This window comes from Mchenga conophoros, linkage group LG5 (assembly GCF_057382185.1).
Source record: "Mchenga conophoros isolate Kocher_MC1m ecotype Shallow Benthic linkage group LG5, M_conophoros_male_GT1.1, whole genome shotgun sequence".
In the NCBI taxonomy this organism is placed as follows: domain Eukaryota; kingdom Metazoa; phylum Chordata; class Actinopteri; order Cichliformes; family Cichlidae; genus Mchenga; species Mchenga conophoros.
In genome coordinates this window covers 15,171,080-15,184,176 of record NC_140530.1, presented here as the reverse complement: position 1 = coordinate 15,184,176, position 13,097 = coordinate 15,171,080, and the positions used below count along the sequence as shown (strand labels likewise).

Genomic DNA, 13,097 nt, shown 5'->3' with positions numbered 1-13,097 from the left:
ATGTCGAATCCAGTGTTTTTAGCTAGACTCGTGATTTGGATATAACGCTCAATAAGTCCATTATGGTAGTTAGTTAAGAGTCATCTTTGCAGATGGTTTTCATGGTGATGGATTACACAACTCCAGATTAAAGCCTTTTGCTAACTGAGAAGTCAATAGCTCACTTATGCCTCTCTCCCTCTCCCCCCTCTCTCTCTCTTTAGAGTTTGTTGGTTGGTTGCAGCAGCGTCTCAGTCTCTCTCCTCGCTTGCCTGACAGACAGAGGCAGTCCTCCTCTCCTTCTTCTCACCTGCCTGTGTGTCTCTTTGTTCATGTGCCTGTCTGTCGTCTTTAAGCTTAGAAATATAGAGTGAACACAGAGCTCGGTTATGGAGACCACGGTGGACCGGCGTTCCCGCTTTTACCCCCGCGAGAGGCACACAAACTCACCGGACAAATAAGGCGTCAAAGGACGGCACGCCGGGTTTCAGCGGAAAGCGCCTGTCACTGCTAGTTACCACAGCGGCGCTCGCAAGTGTGATCTCCTTCATCCATCCTCCTCTTCCTCGCCGTCAGCACGTCTTGAAAAACAGATGCCCTGCACGGGAAGTTACGGACTAAACACGGATACATTCTCCAAGTCGTCTTCTCCAATTTCCCAGAAGCGCTCTCACCCGAAGGTAAAAAAAAAATAATAATCATTTTTTTAAAAACCCAAAACGGCTCCACAGAGACTAAAACTGTTGATTTACTTGTTGTTGTTTGTGTCTAGGAGCCCACGTATCGCCCACTGAATTTCTCTGTGTTTTACATGTTAAGTCAAATCTGTTAGACAGGAGTGAACATTTCGTCCAAAGTGGGTGGGAAGGTGACTCATGCTGATTCAAAACGCTGTTTTTTGGTTTTTTCCTTTTTTTGGAGCCAGTATTTACACTGCGCCTTTGCGGGTTTAGAAGACATAACAGGCTAAAGGCTATTTCTTGAAAATTCACAGGCGCCCTCATATGATTTGGGGGCTTGCTGGTTTCTGTGTGGTTAAATAAAACAACATGGGGCTGTGGGATGTTTTGATGTGTGCCTGAAATGATTGATGCAGTTCCTCCTCCACAGCTTTCTCAGTGTGATTTTTTTGGACAGGCACAGAAGTGCTTATTGGGGGTTTGGACTCTGACATTTGACGAGTGGTTAACTATGTTGTAATAATCTGCAGGATTTGTTCACATTTTGTGTATGGAAATGAATAGAAATATAGCATACAACTGAGATAGTTGTAAAGTCTGAGAATTCATTTTTAACAGTTCCTTCTTACAAGCAGTTAAAAGCTTGATTATGGTTTCTCCTTTAAAAATAATCATATTCATGCTATAATTGGGTCATACTTATAATAAGAGCCTTGCTGGAAATCTAATGTATTCACAAGTTTTTTGTCACACATTGCCTATCAAAATCATGAACCTTTTCTCCACCAGCTTCTACAGAACCTGAAACGCCCGACTGTCCCTTAATCTTGATGTTCATTTATCAAGTTTTGTGTGTGTTGGTGACAGCCACCTGCTCCATGACTACTGGGAGCCATACATTTCATGAAATATTAGTTTTTATGTAAATGCTTGTACTGTTTCAAGTGCTAAAAAATGAAGAACGGCTAATTCAGAGATAATGATTTAGCACAGACTCCCAAGTTCCATATTTACAAGGTCAATTACTCCACAAACTCAAATGAATCACCCATCCGACTGAGCTGAACAGTCCCTTTTCCCACAGCATTGCTGAGTAGAGCCAGCTCATCATACTGAGGATAGGGACGATGTTTTCAGCAAAAGGAATCCGCAATGTTGACTAAAGACTTTGGCAACCTGCAACCTGAGTGGCATAAACAGTAAGAAGAGTATGGCTGTCTCTATTTGGCACCTTAAAAAAGGAGCAACACTGTCAACTGATTCAGAGCCAGCTGTGCTCAGCCAGTAATCAAGATTTTTAATTCAATCAAATTAACTCCGGTGTGGCTGTCCTGCACGCGTAACACGACGACATGAGACAACTTGTAGCGACACGTTGTGCGGCAGCATGCTTTGATCCTTTACTAGGTTGCGGTGTCTTTTATTCCATCAAATTAACAGTGGATTTAGGTCTAGCTACCCTTTTAGTACAGCTTTTTGAGTGACCTGAAAAGCAGCCTAACTGCTGCGTTAGTGGCCTCAATTTGCTTCAACTGTAATAAAAAAAAATAGTAGGCCATGCTAACTCATAGCCATTTATGTCTATCTTCCCTCTCTTGTTCTCTCGCTCATTCTCATCCACTTTCTCACACACACACACACACACACACACACACACACTATCCCCACCACCATCACGACCCCCACTAGTATGCACTCACTCAAACTGTGTCTCATCGCATCTCATCACTCTCAGCAGCACTCTGCCCACCCCCCTCGCTTGTCTCCATCACACATGCACACATGCACAGAGAGAAGCATACCAGCCCTCAGCCATGTTGTTTCATTATCCACTTACCTCACATGTGCTTTAACATGCGTCAAAGCGCCTTTTTTCATGTCATTTATTGATAACCCTGCACTTATTCTGGAGTCGTTGGGGGGGGTTTATCTTTGCGAGAACCTTTTGACCTCAAAAACAAGATAATTAATGTCACATATTGTATGGATGGAAACAGTGGGCACCAGAATAGGATTTCCACACCCTGGTGGTATTTCAAGGGCAGGCCGTTTCTAGCTTTGCTTTAGAAGGATGCAGCGGTGTATGGCTTAGGGCCATTTATTATGTATAGAACAGTCCTGTATTAAATATCTGCTCGGTCAGGGGGGCCAGATTACACCATATTGCATCAATGGAGTGACGATGGCAAAAAAATCTTTTCCTTCTTGGGTTTCTGCAGAGAGCCGTGAGGGACCTGTGACTTGTTGAACGTGTGGGCTCGGGGATGATTAATATTAAAATGGAAGTTTTAATGTTAGCGCAGTAAATATGAATTATTATGTTGACTTCCTAGAGGAAGAGTTCAGGACATAAAGCTGATGTCACTGCTGCTGAAGTTCAAGGATGGCAACGTAAAAGGAAGTCTGGTTCGCAAATCAACAGACTCTCACGCTGTAGGAACAGCTAAAGCAGCGGGAGTCTATATTTAAATGGCCTCACTGGAGAGATAAGATGTCGTCATTCCTCCCAGTTGGAAAAAGGGTCCTCAGAGGAAACCGAATCTCTTATATCTTGGTGTTCCTTTTTCTACTTGTTCCCAATAAACCTTTTTAGAAATAGATCACAGCTCTGCATCTATTTGCAACATTGTTTCGGGCTGTTTTGGATTAAGAGTGCGTTAGTGTTGGGGCGGTAACACACACACGCACACATTATTTCCTTGTTTACTTTCCATAGCAGTTGGTATGTCGTAGCTGTAGTCAAAACTGATTAATGCACATGCTGAAAATCCCAAACAAACCTTTATGCTTATTGCCGGTCTGTTATTATCACACAAAAGATGCCTGTGAGATGTTAGATGACAAGCAACTTTCTTTTTATAATTTACTTGAGATGTGTTTTTTTTAGCAAGAGTGCTGTCAGAAAACCGGATTATGCTTAACAAAGGCTCAAAGTCTCTATTAGTTAGGCCTGATTTGTTTAGAAAACTGCGGTGATACGCAGAAAAGATCATGGAAGTTTTGTTTGCTATTCAAATTGTCATTGTCTGCTGATTACTCCCTTCTCCCTTGCAAAAGAGGTTTTTAATCTCAATGGGACTTTTCCTGGTTAAATAAAGGTTAATAATAATTACAGAACACAGCATTCAAGAAACCAAAACTGTGTGTAATTTTAGACAATTATCATGTCGGTGTCAGGGCTACATTTTCTTGTTTTCTGTACTTTTTTTAAAAACTCTTATCTGCTAGACATTTAGATTTCAGCTGTTACAAACATACTCTCTCTAATTTAAACCAAAGACTTGGTTTTACTGCCTCCCTTTTTCCCCAGTGAAATCACAACACCGCACAAAGTAAGATACTTCTGACATCAATTAAAGCCTCCCCTACTTGTCCAAAATGCCGTGCTATCTACTCTAATTAAACCTTACGTCTCACTTCTCCAGAGGCACCAGGCTGAGGAATGAGTGCCAAAGCCCCTTTTCCACCTGCACTGGAGCTAATATCCATGCTAGCCAGGCTGCGGTGGGATAGTGGGGTTGGCACAAGTTCAGGCTGGCCAGGGGGAGCTACACCGCTCAGGCTGTTGTAATTCTGCACACAACATGATGAGCTACTATTGCTGGTGTGATGCCAGGAAAGGCCCATTAACTGTATGAAAAAAAAATCTGTTTTGTGCGATCAGTAGTCAAAGATTTTAGCATGAATTAGAACACTTTTTACAGCGAAGCCTAGCAAACATGATGTTTATTTTTCTTTCTACAGGAATCCACAAACCATGAGAAATGTATAAAGTTGTTTTAGGTCTTTGTATTAATAATTCCTGTGTTCAATAGGAATTATTTCCCTTTTTTCCATGTGATGATCAACATGACTGAGAGACAGTCGGTTTTCTTTAAGGTGATCTGGTGACTGTAGCTGGTCACTGAGTGTGATTCTAAGTCTTTTGATCTGTGTTGTAATAATATTTCTGTTCTAGCTGTATGAAATAATTTGCTGTATCCCTCAGCCAAATGGAGAAGAGAGATATTTCTTAAAGACAGTCATCTATTACAAGTGTCAGTGGTGAACTATTTTTAGATTGTAATGCGTTAGCGTTACACACCTCGAGAAGGAAAAATCACGAGGGAAAAGAAATCATTTGACGTTATTAAAGACAAAATAGTTAAGCATTCAAAATGTAATGGTAAAGTTACCTTTTCATTGAAAATATAATTAGATTTTAAGAGGTAAGATCTTTGAAAAAGTGCTAACTACTGGATTTTAGATAGCAAATGTTGTTATTTTCACAAGCAGCCACCCACCCACCCAGCCGCTGCTCTTTTTCCAGAGAGCCACCTAATAACAAGGCTGTTCCACACTCAGGCCTGCATTAAGATGCAGACCCTTCTCTCTCCTGCTCTTTCTCAATGGCCTTAATCCTTTCCTCCTCTGTGCTATGAATGATAGCCTCAGCAACTAGTCTCCTGTCTCTGGCAGGCAAAGGCCCATTGCTTAACATAATGGTGAGAAAATGGCCAGAGTCAAAAGATGTGTCTTAGTGAGAGGAGGTCAGCCTTTCAGCTGCTTAGCTACAGTGTTTGGGGCAAACAGAGCTGTGAACCTGGGGTAAAGAAAGGTTTCCTGTTGCATTGTAGACACACATCTCCTTGTCTTATTTTTAGATTCGGAAATACAAGATTAGTAAGTACAGTACAAGAGGTCAGGAAATTTGCTTATGCTGTGGTTGATAATTTTGTTTAGAATGCACAAAGCAAGCTCTGTCTTTAAATTCAGATCAGATTTTTGACTCTGAAGAATGTTTTCATGAGCAGCTCAGCAGTCGCGTCACACTAGTTCTGTTAATTGTAGCTTAATTCCATTAATATATATATATATAAACACCCAGCACGCCCCTGCGGGTGGTTTATCCTTCAAGCTCGGGTCAGTATCTTAACTGTTCCCAGGACTGCGCTCTTCTGGACAGAGATCTCCGATGTTATTCCTGGAATCTGCTGGAGCCACTCGCCTAGCTTGGGAGTCACCGCACCTAGTGCTCCGATTACCACGGGGACCACCATTACCTTCACCCTCCACATCCTCTCGAGCTCTTCTCTGAGCCCTTGGTATTTCTCCAGCTTCTCGTGTTCCTTCTTCCTGATATTGCTGCCATTCGGAACCGCTACATCGATCACTACGGCCGTCTTCTTCTGTTTGTCTACCACCACTATGTCCAGTTGGTTAGCCACCACCATTTTGTCCGTCTGTATCTGGAAGTCCCACAGGATCTTAGCTCGGTCATTCTCCACCACCCTTGGGGGCATCTCCGATTTTGACCTTGGGACTTCCAGGTTATACTCGGCACAGATGTTCCTGTACACTATGCCGGCCACTTGGTTATGGCGTTCCATGTTTGCCTTGCCTGCTAGCATCTTGCACCCTGCTGTTATGTGCTGGATTGTCTCTGGGGCATCTTTACACAGCCTGCACCTGGGGTCTTGCCTGGTGTGATAGACCCCAGCCTCTATGGATCTTGTGCTCAGAGCTTGTTCTTGTGCTGCCATGATTAGTGCCTCTGTGCTGTCTTTCAGTCCAGCTTTGTCCAGCCACTGGTAGGATTTCTGGATATCAGCCACCTCCTCTATCTGCCGGTGGTACATACCGTGCAGGGGCCTGTCCTTCCATGATGGTTCCTCGTCTCCCTCCTCTTTCTTGGGTTTCTGCTGCCTGAGGTATTCACTGAGCACTCGGTCAGTTGGGGCCATCTTCCCAATGTATTCTTGGATGTTCCTTGTCTCATCCTGGACTGTGGTGCTGACACTCACCAGTCCCCGGCCCCCTTCCTTCCGCTTAGCGTACAGCCTCAGGGTGCTGGACTTGGGGTGAAACCTCATGCATGGTAAGGAGCTTTCTTGTCTTTATGTCAGTGGCTTCTATCTCCTCCTATATATATATATATATCTATATATATAGATATATATATATAGATATATATACTGGTAATATAACCAATATTAGCGATTTGCTAATATATCTATATTTATAGTTGCTTATAAATGAAATTTAAAAAGTATATTAAAGACAAGAAACACCCTTCAACTATGCACTGAGGTTTGTTGTTCTTACAGTTTGTCCACCAGAGGGCTCTCTGGGACCTCCCTGTTGCAACATGTGTTTGTAATGCCACAAAACAACAACCAGCTTGTCATATAATCTTAGTAAAAACTAGTAAGTAATAACTACACTCAAGCAATGCTAGAGAAATCTTTTTGTGTATCTAAAGGATAAAAAATGTCAGCCACGATATTATATTTTTACATCACCAAACATCGATATCAGTATTGGTCTTAAAATTCTTATATAAAGCAGTTCCCCAATAAAAAGCCACACCTTACCCACTTTGAGCTGTTTGTTAGGATCTAAGTTATATTTTTGTGATAGGAACAAAACTGGTATATTTTATGTATATTTTATGTATATGTACGAGTAATGTTCTTCAGATATTACTCATGAACATAAAGCAAATCAATGTTTCTAAAATTTATGTTAGAAATTAAACTTATTATATTATAAAGAAACTTTTTTAAGACAACAGTACAGTTGTGGACAGAAGTCTACATACTCTCATTATAGGCATGATAATTTGGGTTGTTCAGTAATTTCTTTTATATCTTCTTTTCCAGAGTGGCATGATTGTTGGATGATTTTAGTGTATAAGTTTGAATATATTTTATTTTTAGTATACAGATACTCCTTTACAATTCCACCCCAACCAGATGCTTTTGGGTTTTGGTCAATAAGCTTCCTGCACAATTCTAGCTGGATACTTGACTACTCTTCTTGACAGTTTGTTTAAATTAGTTGGTTTCTTGTGAATGTGTGGAGGTGCAAATTTCAGTCTAGCCTAGAGATGTTAATTTTAGAGCGGTAGCTTCTTTCTTGATCGGCACCCTCTCTGTTCATAGCAATGTAAATGGTAAACGGCCTGTATTTGTATAGCGCTTTACTTAGTCCCTAAGGACCCCAAAGCGCTTTACACTACATTCAGTCATTCACTCATTCGTGATGGCAAGCTACATTGTAGCCACAGCTGCCCTGGGGTGCACTGACAGAGGCGAGGCTGCCGGACACTGGCGCCACCAGGCCCTCTGACCACCACCAGTAGGTAACGGGTGAAATGTCTTACCCAAGGACACAACGACCGAGGCTGTCTGAGCCGGGTCTCGAACCGCCAACCTTCCGATTACAAGACGAACTCCCAACTCTTGAGCCACGATCGACCCAATGTAAAACTCACTTCACTGTGGACAGTGACACTGTCACACAGTGAAAAATTCAATTAGAGAACAAAAGAACAAGCAGAGAGGCGGCCCACCTCTGTGTTCAATTTACTTGTTAAATCTACTCACGATGCCTGAGTAATCATCTCTCCCTGTCACTTACACATACAAAGACACACTCAAGTACATACAACGTGTAGAGAATGGATGTTTAATATTGTCTCTGTTGGTTGTGCAATGCGGGTGGCTAACCATGAATGTGTTTTACAGTTACACTCACTTTGTAACAAGAGTAAGGTGCTGTGAATCGATAAGGGTACGATGTCACATATTTCAAACATGCTTACAGAAACATAAGATAAGATAAGATAAGATAGAACTTTATTAATCCCTCGGGTGGGTTCCTCTGGGAAATTCGACTTCCAAAAAGCACAGCAACGACCGAAGTTACAGTTACAGAATTGTTATATATATATATATATATATATATATATATATATATACACACACACACACACACACACACACACACACACACACATATATATAAATACAGAGACAAATATAAATAAAATATACAGAGGGGATAAATAGAATAAATAGGAATAAAAAATAAAAACACAAGTGAATTGCACATTTCAAGTATTGAGTCTATTGCACTGTTGACTATTTACAAAAAGTATTGCACAAGGTATTGTACAGTGAGGTGAAGAGGCACTACAGCTTAGTTGTTCCCCCCTCCTTTGTCCTCCTGTTTCCCCTCCCTCTCCCCTCCAGAGAGGAGTTAAACAGTTTGATGGCGTGTGGGACAAAGGAGTTTTTAAGTCTGTTAGTTCTTGTCTTGGGGAGAAGCAACCTGTCACTGAACAGACTCTTCTGATTGTTTATGGCCGTGTGCAGAGGATGCCTAGCATTGTCCATAATGTCCATCAGTTTCTTTAATGTCCTTTTCTCTGCCACTGTCACCAGAGTGTCCAGCTTCATGCCGACCACAGAGCTAGCCTTCCTGATCAGTTTCTCCAGCCTGGATGAGTCCTTCTTTGCTGTGCTGCTCCCCCAGCACACCACAGCATAGAAAAGTACTCCAGCAACCACCGACTGGTAAAACATCCTCAGGAGCTTCCTGCAGATGTTAAAAGACCTCAGCCTCCTGAGGAAGTACAGTCGGCTTTGGGCTTTTTTATACCGGTGCTCTGTGTTGCATGACCAGTCCAGTTTATTGTCCACCCACATGAAGTGTTACGTTCCCCTGAGGGGTCTAGGCGGGGAGGGGGAAGTAACAAAAGTGACCGGGTCAGAAAAAGGAGTCAGGGAGGCAAAACAGTTAAATAAAACAGTTTTATTGAAGTAATTCAATTAAAAGAGACGGACAAGCCGTTATCACCATAAAAGAAACAAACAAAAACTCAGGCGTCGGTCAGTAAGGCAAAAAGTCAAAAGGAAAGCGCAGCTCACTAGCTGGAAACCACAATACACAGCTCACTAACTGGAAACACCACAAGACACTCAGCTCACTAGCTGGGCCCACACAAAATGGCACTCTGGCCCAGAGCTCACCTTTCCCTGGGCTTAAATCTCCTTGATTACTGACGAGAATCAGCTGCACAAAAGGGAAAGGTGGCACCTCAGGCAGAAGAGGTAGTGTGACACGCCCACACAGGCACCTTCAGGAGGAGGCCCTGCTAGGGCCGTAACATGAAGCATGTATCTAACTCTCGCAAAAAAAGCACACGCACACAGACTACAAAAAACATTTGGTCTTTGATCACATTAATCGGGGCTTGATCTTAACACCCTCCAGTGATTGGTAACATGCTTTTTTAACTCTCTATCACTCTTCTGCTGCTCTCCTGTAACTTCAGAAATAACCCGTCTCTTAGCACCAGATAGCTGCATCAGTATCTGCTTTACCTGCATGGTTTCATCTGTGAAAGAAACTGGGTGATCTCTTTCTTTGAACTGGGATTGCCTGTCTTTTCTGTGGATGTAGTTGATGTACAGTAGTAGAGAGGAGCTTCTAGCTGTACACCGAGGTTCCTATTACTGCCCAAAAATGAAAACGAGATTTTGTTTAATACCTTAGGAAAGTGTACCTATTAATTAATGTCTAGAAGAGCTGATGGTATCAAATGGCCTGTAAATGGATCATCACTGGCTTGTGGCAAGGAAGTTGGTTATAAAAACATATCTAAGATTGTTTGGCAGCAAATTAAAGTGCATGGAATCCATGATGGATAATTGCATTGTTACAGTGGGCTGACTTTTTGCCACCATTTGTAAATTAACTAACACAGTGTGGCACAAATTAATGACGCTGAAAAGATTCAAGGAGCCAAGCGGCAGAAGAATATGGAGAACGCCTGGTTTTCCTCACTAATTGCCTGACATAATGCTAATTGAGCTGCACTCTGCTGCTGTTTCTGTTACACAAGACATGACTTATTAGTTGCCACATCACAACTGTTTATACCTAAAGAGGTTTTTCTGATTAGTTTATGCAGCTCTTGAGAGTGATTTAGGGTCTCATTTCCAAACTCAAACCAGAGTGTTTTTCCTAATGAGAGCTGGAAATGGTCAGGTTGATAATTATCTGGATTTGAAACGGTCTTATCCAACGAGGTGACTGATCGACTCATCTAGCTCGTTCGCACGAAAAGCAGTTGTCGATTAAAAAACGATCTTTCCAACCAGGATTGCGGCAGTACAACAATTAGCCAATCAGCACAATGGGTGGGATTAATACTGTTGTCAAGTTGTTGTTAAGAGTTCTCAATCTGTGATGCGCTACAGTAATAATTGCTTGCGTGTTTTGGACACCCCTGAGGCGTGTCTATTGACATGAAGGAAATGAAGGAACAAGCGGAACTGTTTTACTTCGTTCCACTCCACTCTTTAAACCCTTGCAAAACCTGTGTGCTGAGACGGTTATGCCTCAGTGTGTACTTAGAATAACATTAATTCAGGGTTGATAGGCCGGGCTCAAGTGATTGGTTAGGAGAAATCAAACCCCCCGTCCTCCACAGATGTTGTTTTGAGTAGACGCAGGAGATGGAGGCAGAGTGTAATAAATTCTGTTTGGTAAAAGACAAGCTTAATAAAACTTTATTAAGTGCTTCTTTATAACATGTGATTGTTTATGTAGTCTAATCACTGTAGTCAATGCTGCTTGCATACTGAATAGATGGTATGTTGCAGTTTACGTGAGCAATGTATTTGGACCAAAATGAACGAAATGTAATGAAATCCAGCCTTACACCTGTTGTGTTCACTGCTCTTTTTTATTATTTTCACCTTTTGCTTTGATTCTTTATTCATTCTTTTTATGCTACATTATCTACACATTCTTTTGGTCTGTTGTGACATTTCTTTCCTTCCTTGAATTTTTTAAGGCGCTTTAATACACCCAGTCTTTGAAATATAAATAAACCTGCCAGGCCAGTTGTTCTGGAGTAATTATTGGAGTCCTCTGCAGCAGAGACCTGCAGGTGACTCATAAAGGATATCACTGAGTGAGAAGAAAAACAGGAAAGCAGGAAAGGGAGAATAGTGCAGATAAATAGACAGGCACCGAAACTGCCAGGTTCAGAAGCCAGCTCTCAAAATAAAAAAACGAACGAACAAAGATGCGGCAGAAGCTCTTGAGACACACACGTATACTTAATGGAGTGTATTAACAAATCTGCATATCAGGGCAATTTCCTTTAATCTGACACAACTGATGTCAGATTCATATTCAACAAGTCATTGTTTTCTCTCATTTTTTCCTGCAGTCACGTACAAGCACAATTTCTTTACTTTTCCAGCTGACGACATCTTTCAAAAGGCAGAATGCAAAAACAGATCATCGAGTTGTCTTTAAAAAGATGACAAGTTACTATTTGGTCATCAGTTTGTTGTATTTATACATTTCTGCAGACTGCATGATATATTTGCACAAGAGATTTTCTCTCTGTCTGGCAATGTTTGTCTGTCTCTTGGTGCACCACTGTACTATCTAAATGTGCTAAATGCAGTAAACATAATTACTATTATACCATCTAAATCAAATTTTAGCATTGTCGTCATCCATCTTCACGTGCGCACTGCAGCCCTGAAATTTTATAGACATTTACAGTGGGGCAAAAAAGTATTTAGTCAGCCACCGATTGTGCAAGTTCCCCCACTTAAAATGATGACAGAGGTCAGTAATTTGCACCAGAGGTACACTTCAACTGTGAGAGACAGAATGTGAAAAAAAAATCCATGAATTCACATGGTAGGATTTGTAAAGAATTTATTCGTAAATCAGGGTGGAAAATAAGTATTTGGTCACCTCAAACAAGGAAAATCTCTGGCTCTCACAGACCTGTAACGTCTTCTGTAAGAAGCTTTTCTGTCCCTCACTCGTTACCTGTATGAATGGCACCTGTTTGAACTCATCATCTGTATAAAAGACACCTGTCCACAGCCTCAAACCGTCAGACTCCAAACTCCGCCATGGCCAAGACCAAAGAGCTTTCGAAGGACACCAGGAAAAGTATTGTAGACCTGCACCAGACTGGGAAGAGTGAATCTACAATAGGCAAGCAGCTTGGTGTGAAAAAATCAACTGTGGGAGCAATCATCAGAAAATGGAAGACATACAAGACCACTGATAATCTCCCTCGATCTGGGGCTCCACGCAAGATCTCATCCCGTGGGGTCAAAATGATCATGAGAACGGTGAGCAAAGATCCCAGAACCACACGGGGGGACCTGGTGAATGACCTGCAGAGAGCTGGGACCAAAGTAACAAAGGTCACCATCAGTAACACACTACAACGGCAGGGAATCAAATCCCGCAGTGCCAGACGTGCTCCGCTGCTGAAGCCAGTGCATGTCCAGGCCCGTCTGAAGTTTGCCAGAGAGCACATGGATGATACAGCAGAGGATTGGGAGAATGTCATGTGGTCAGATGAAACCAAAGTAGAACTTTTTGGTATAAACTCAACTCGTCGTGTTTGGAGGAAGAAGAATACTGAGTTGCATCCCAAGAACACCATACCTACTGTGAAGCATGGGGGTGGAAACATCATGCTATGGGGCTGTTTTTCTGCCAAGGGGACAGGACGACTGATCCGTGTTAAGGACAGAATGAATGGGGCCATGTATCGTGAGATTTTGAGCCAAAACCTCCTTCCATCAGTGAGAACTTTGAAGATGAAACGAGGCTGGGTCTTCC

At 42.0% G+C, this 13,097-nt stretch overlaps 1 protein-coding gene across 4 annotated transcripts in view; it reads left to right on the top strand.

The window, feature by feature from the left end:
- Positions 1–251: 251 nt before the first annotated feature.
- dlgap4b (discs, large (Drosophila) homolog-associated protein 4b) overlaps positions 252–13,097 on the top strand; it is a 153,328-nt gene continuing 140,482 nt past the window's right edge. For all 4 annotated transcript variants that reach the window (XM_085273527.1, XM_085273525.1, XM_085273526.1 and 1 more), the window contains exon 1: positions 252–659. The gene's annotated coding sequence lies outside the window, so the exon portion shown is untranslated. The remainder of the gene's footprint in view (positions 660–13,097) is intronic.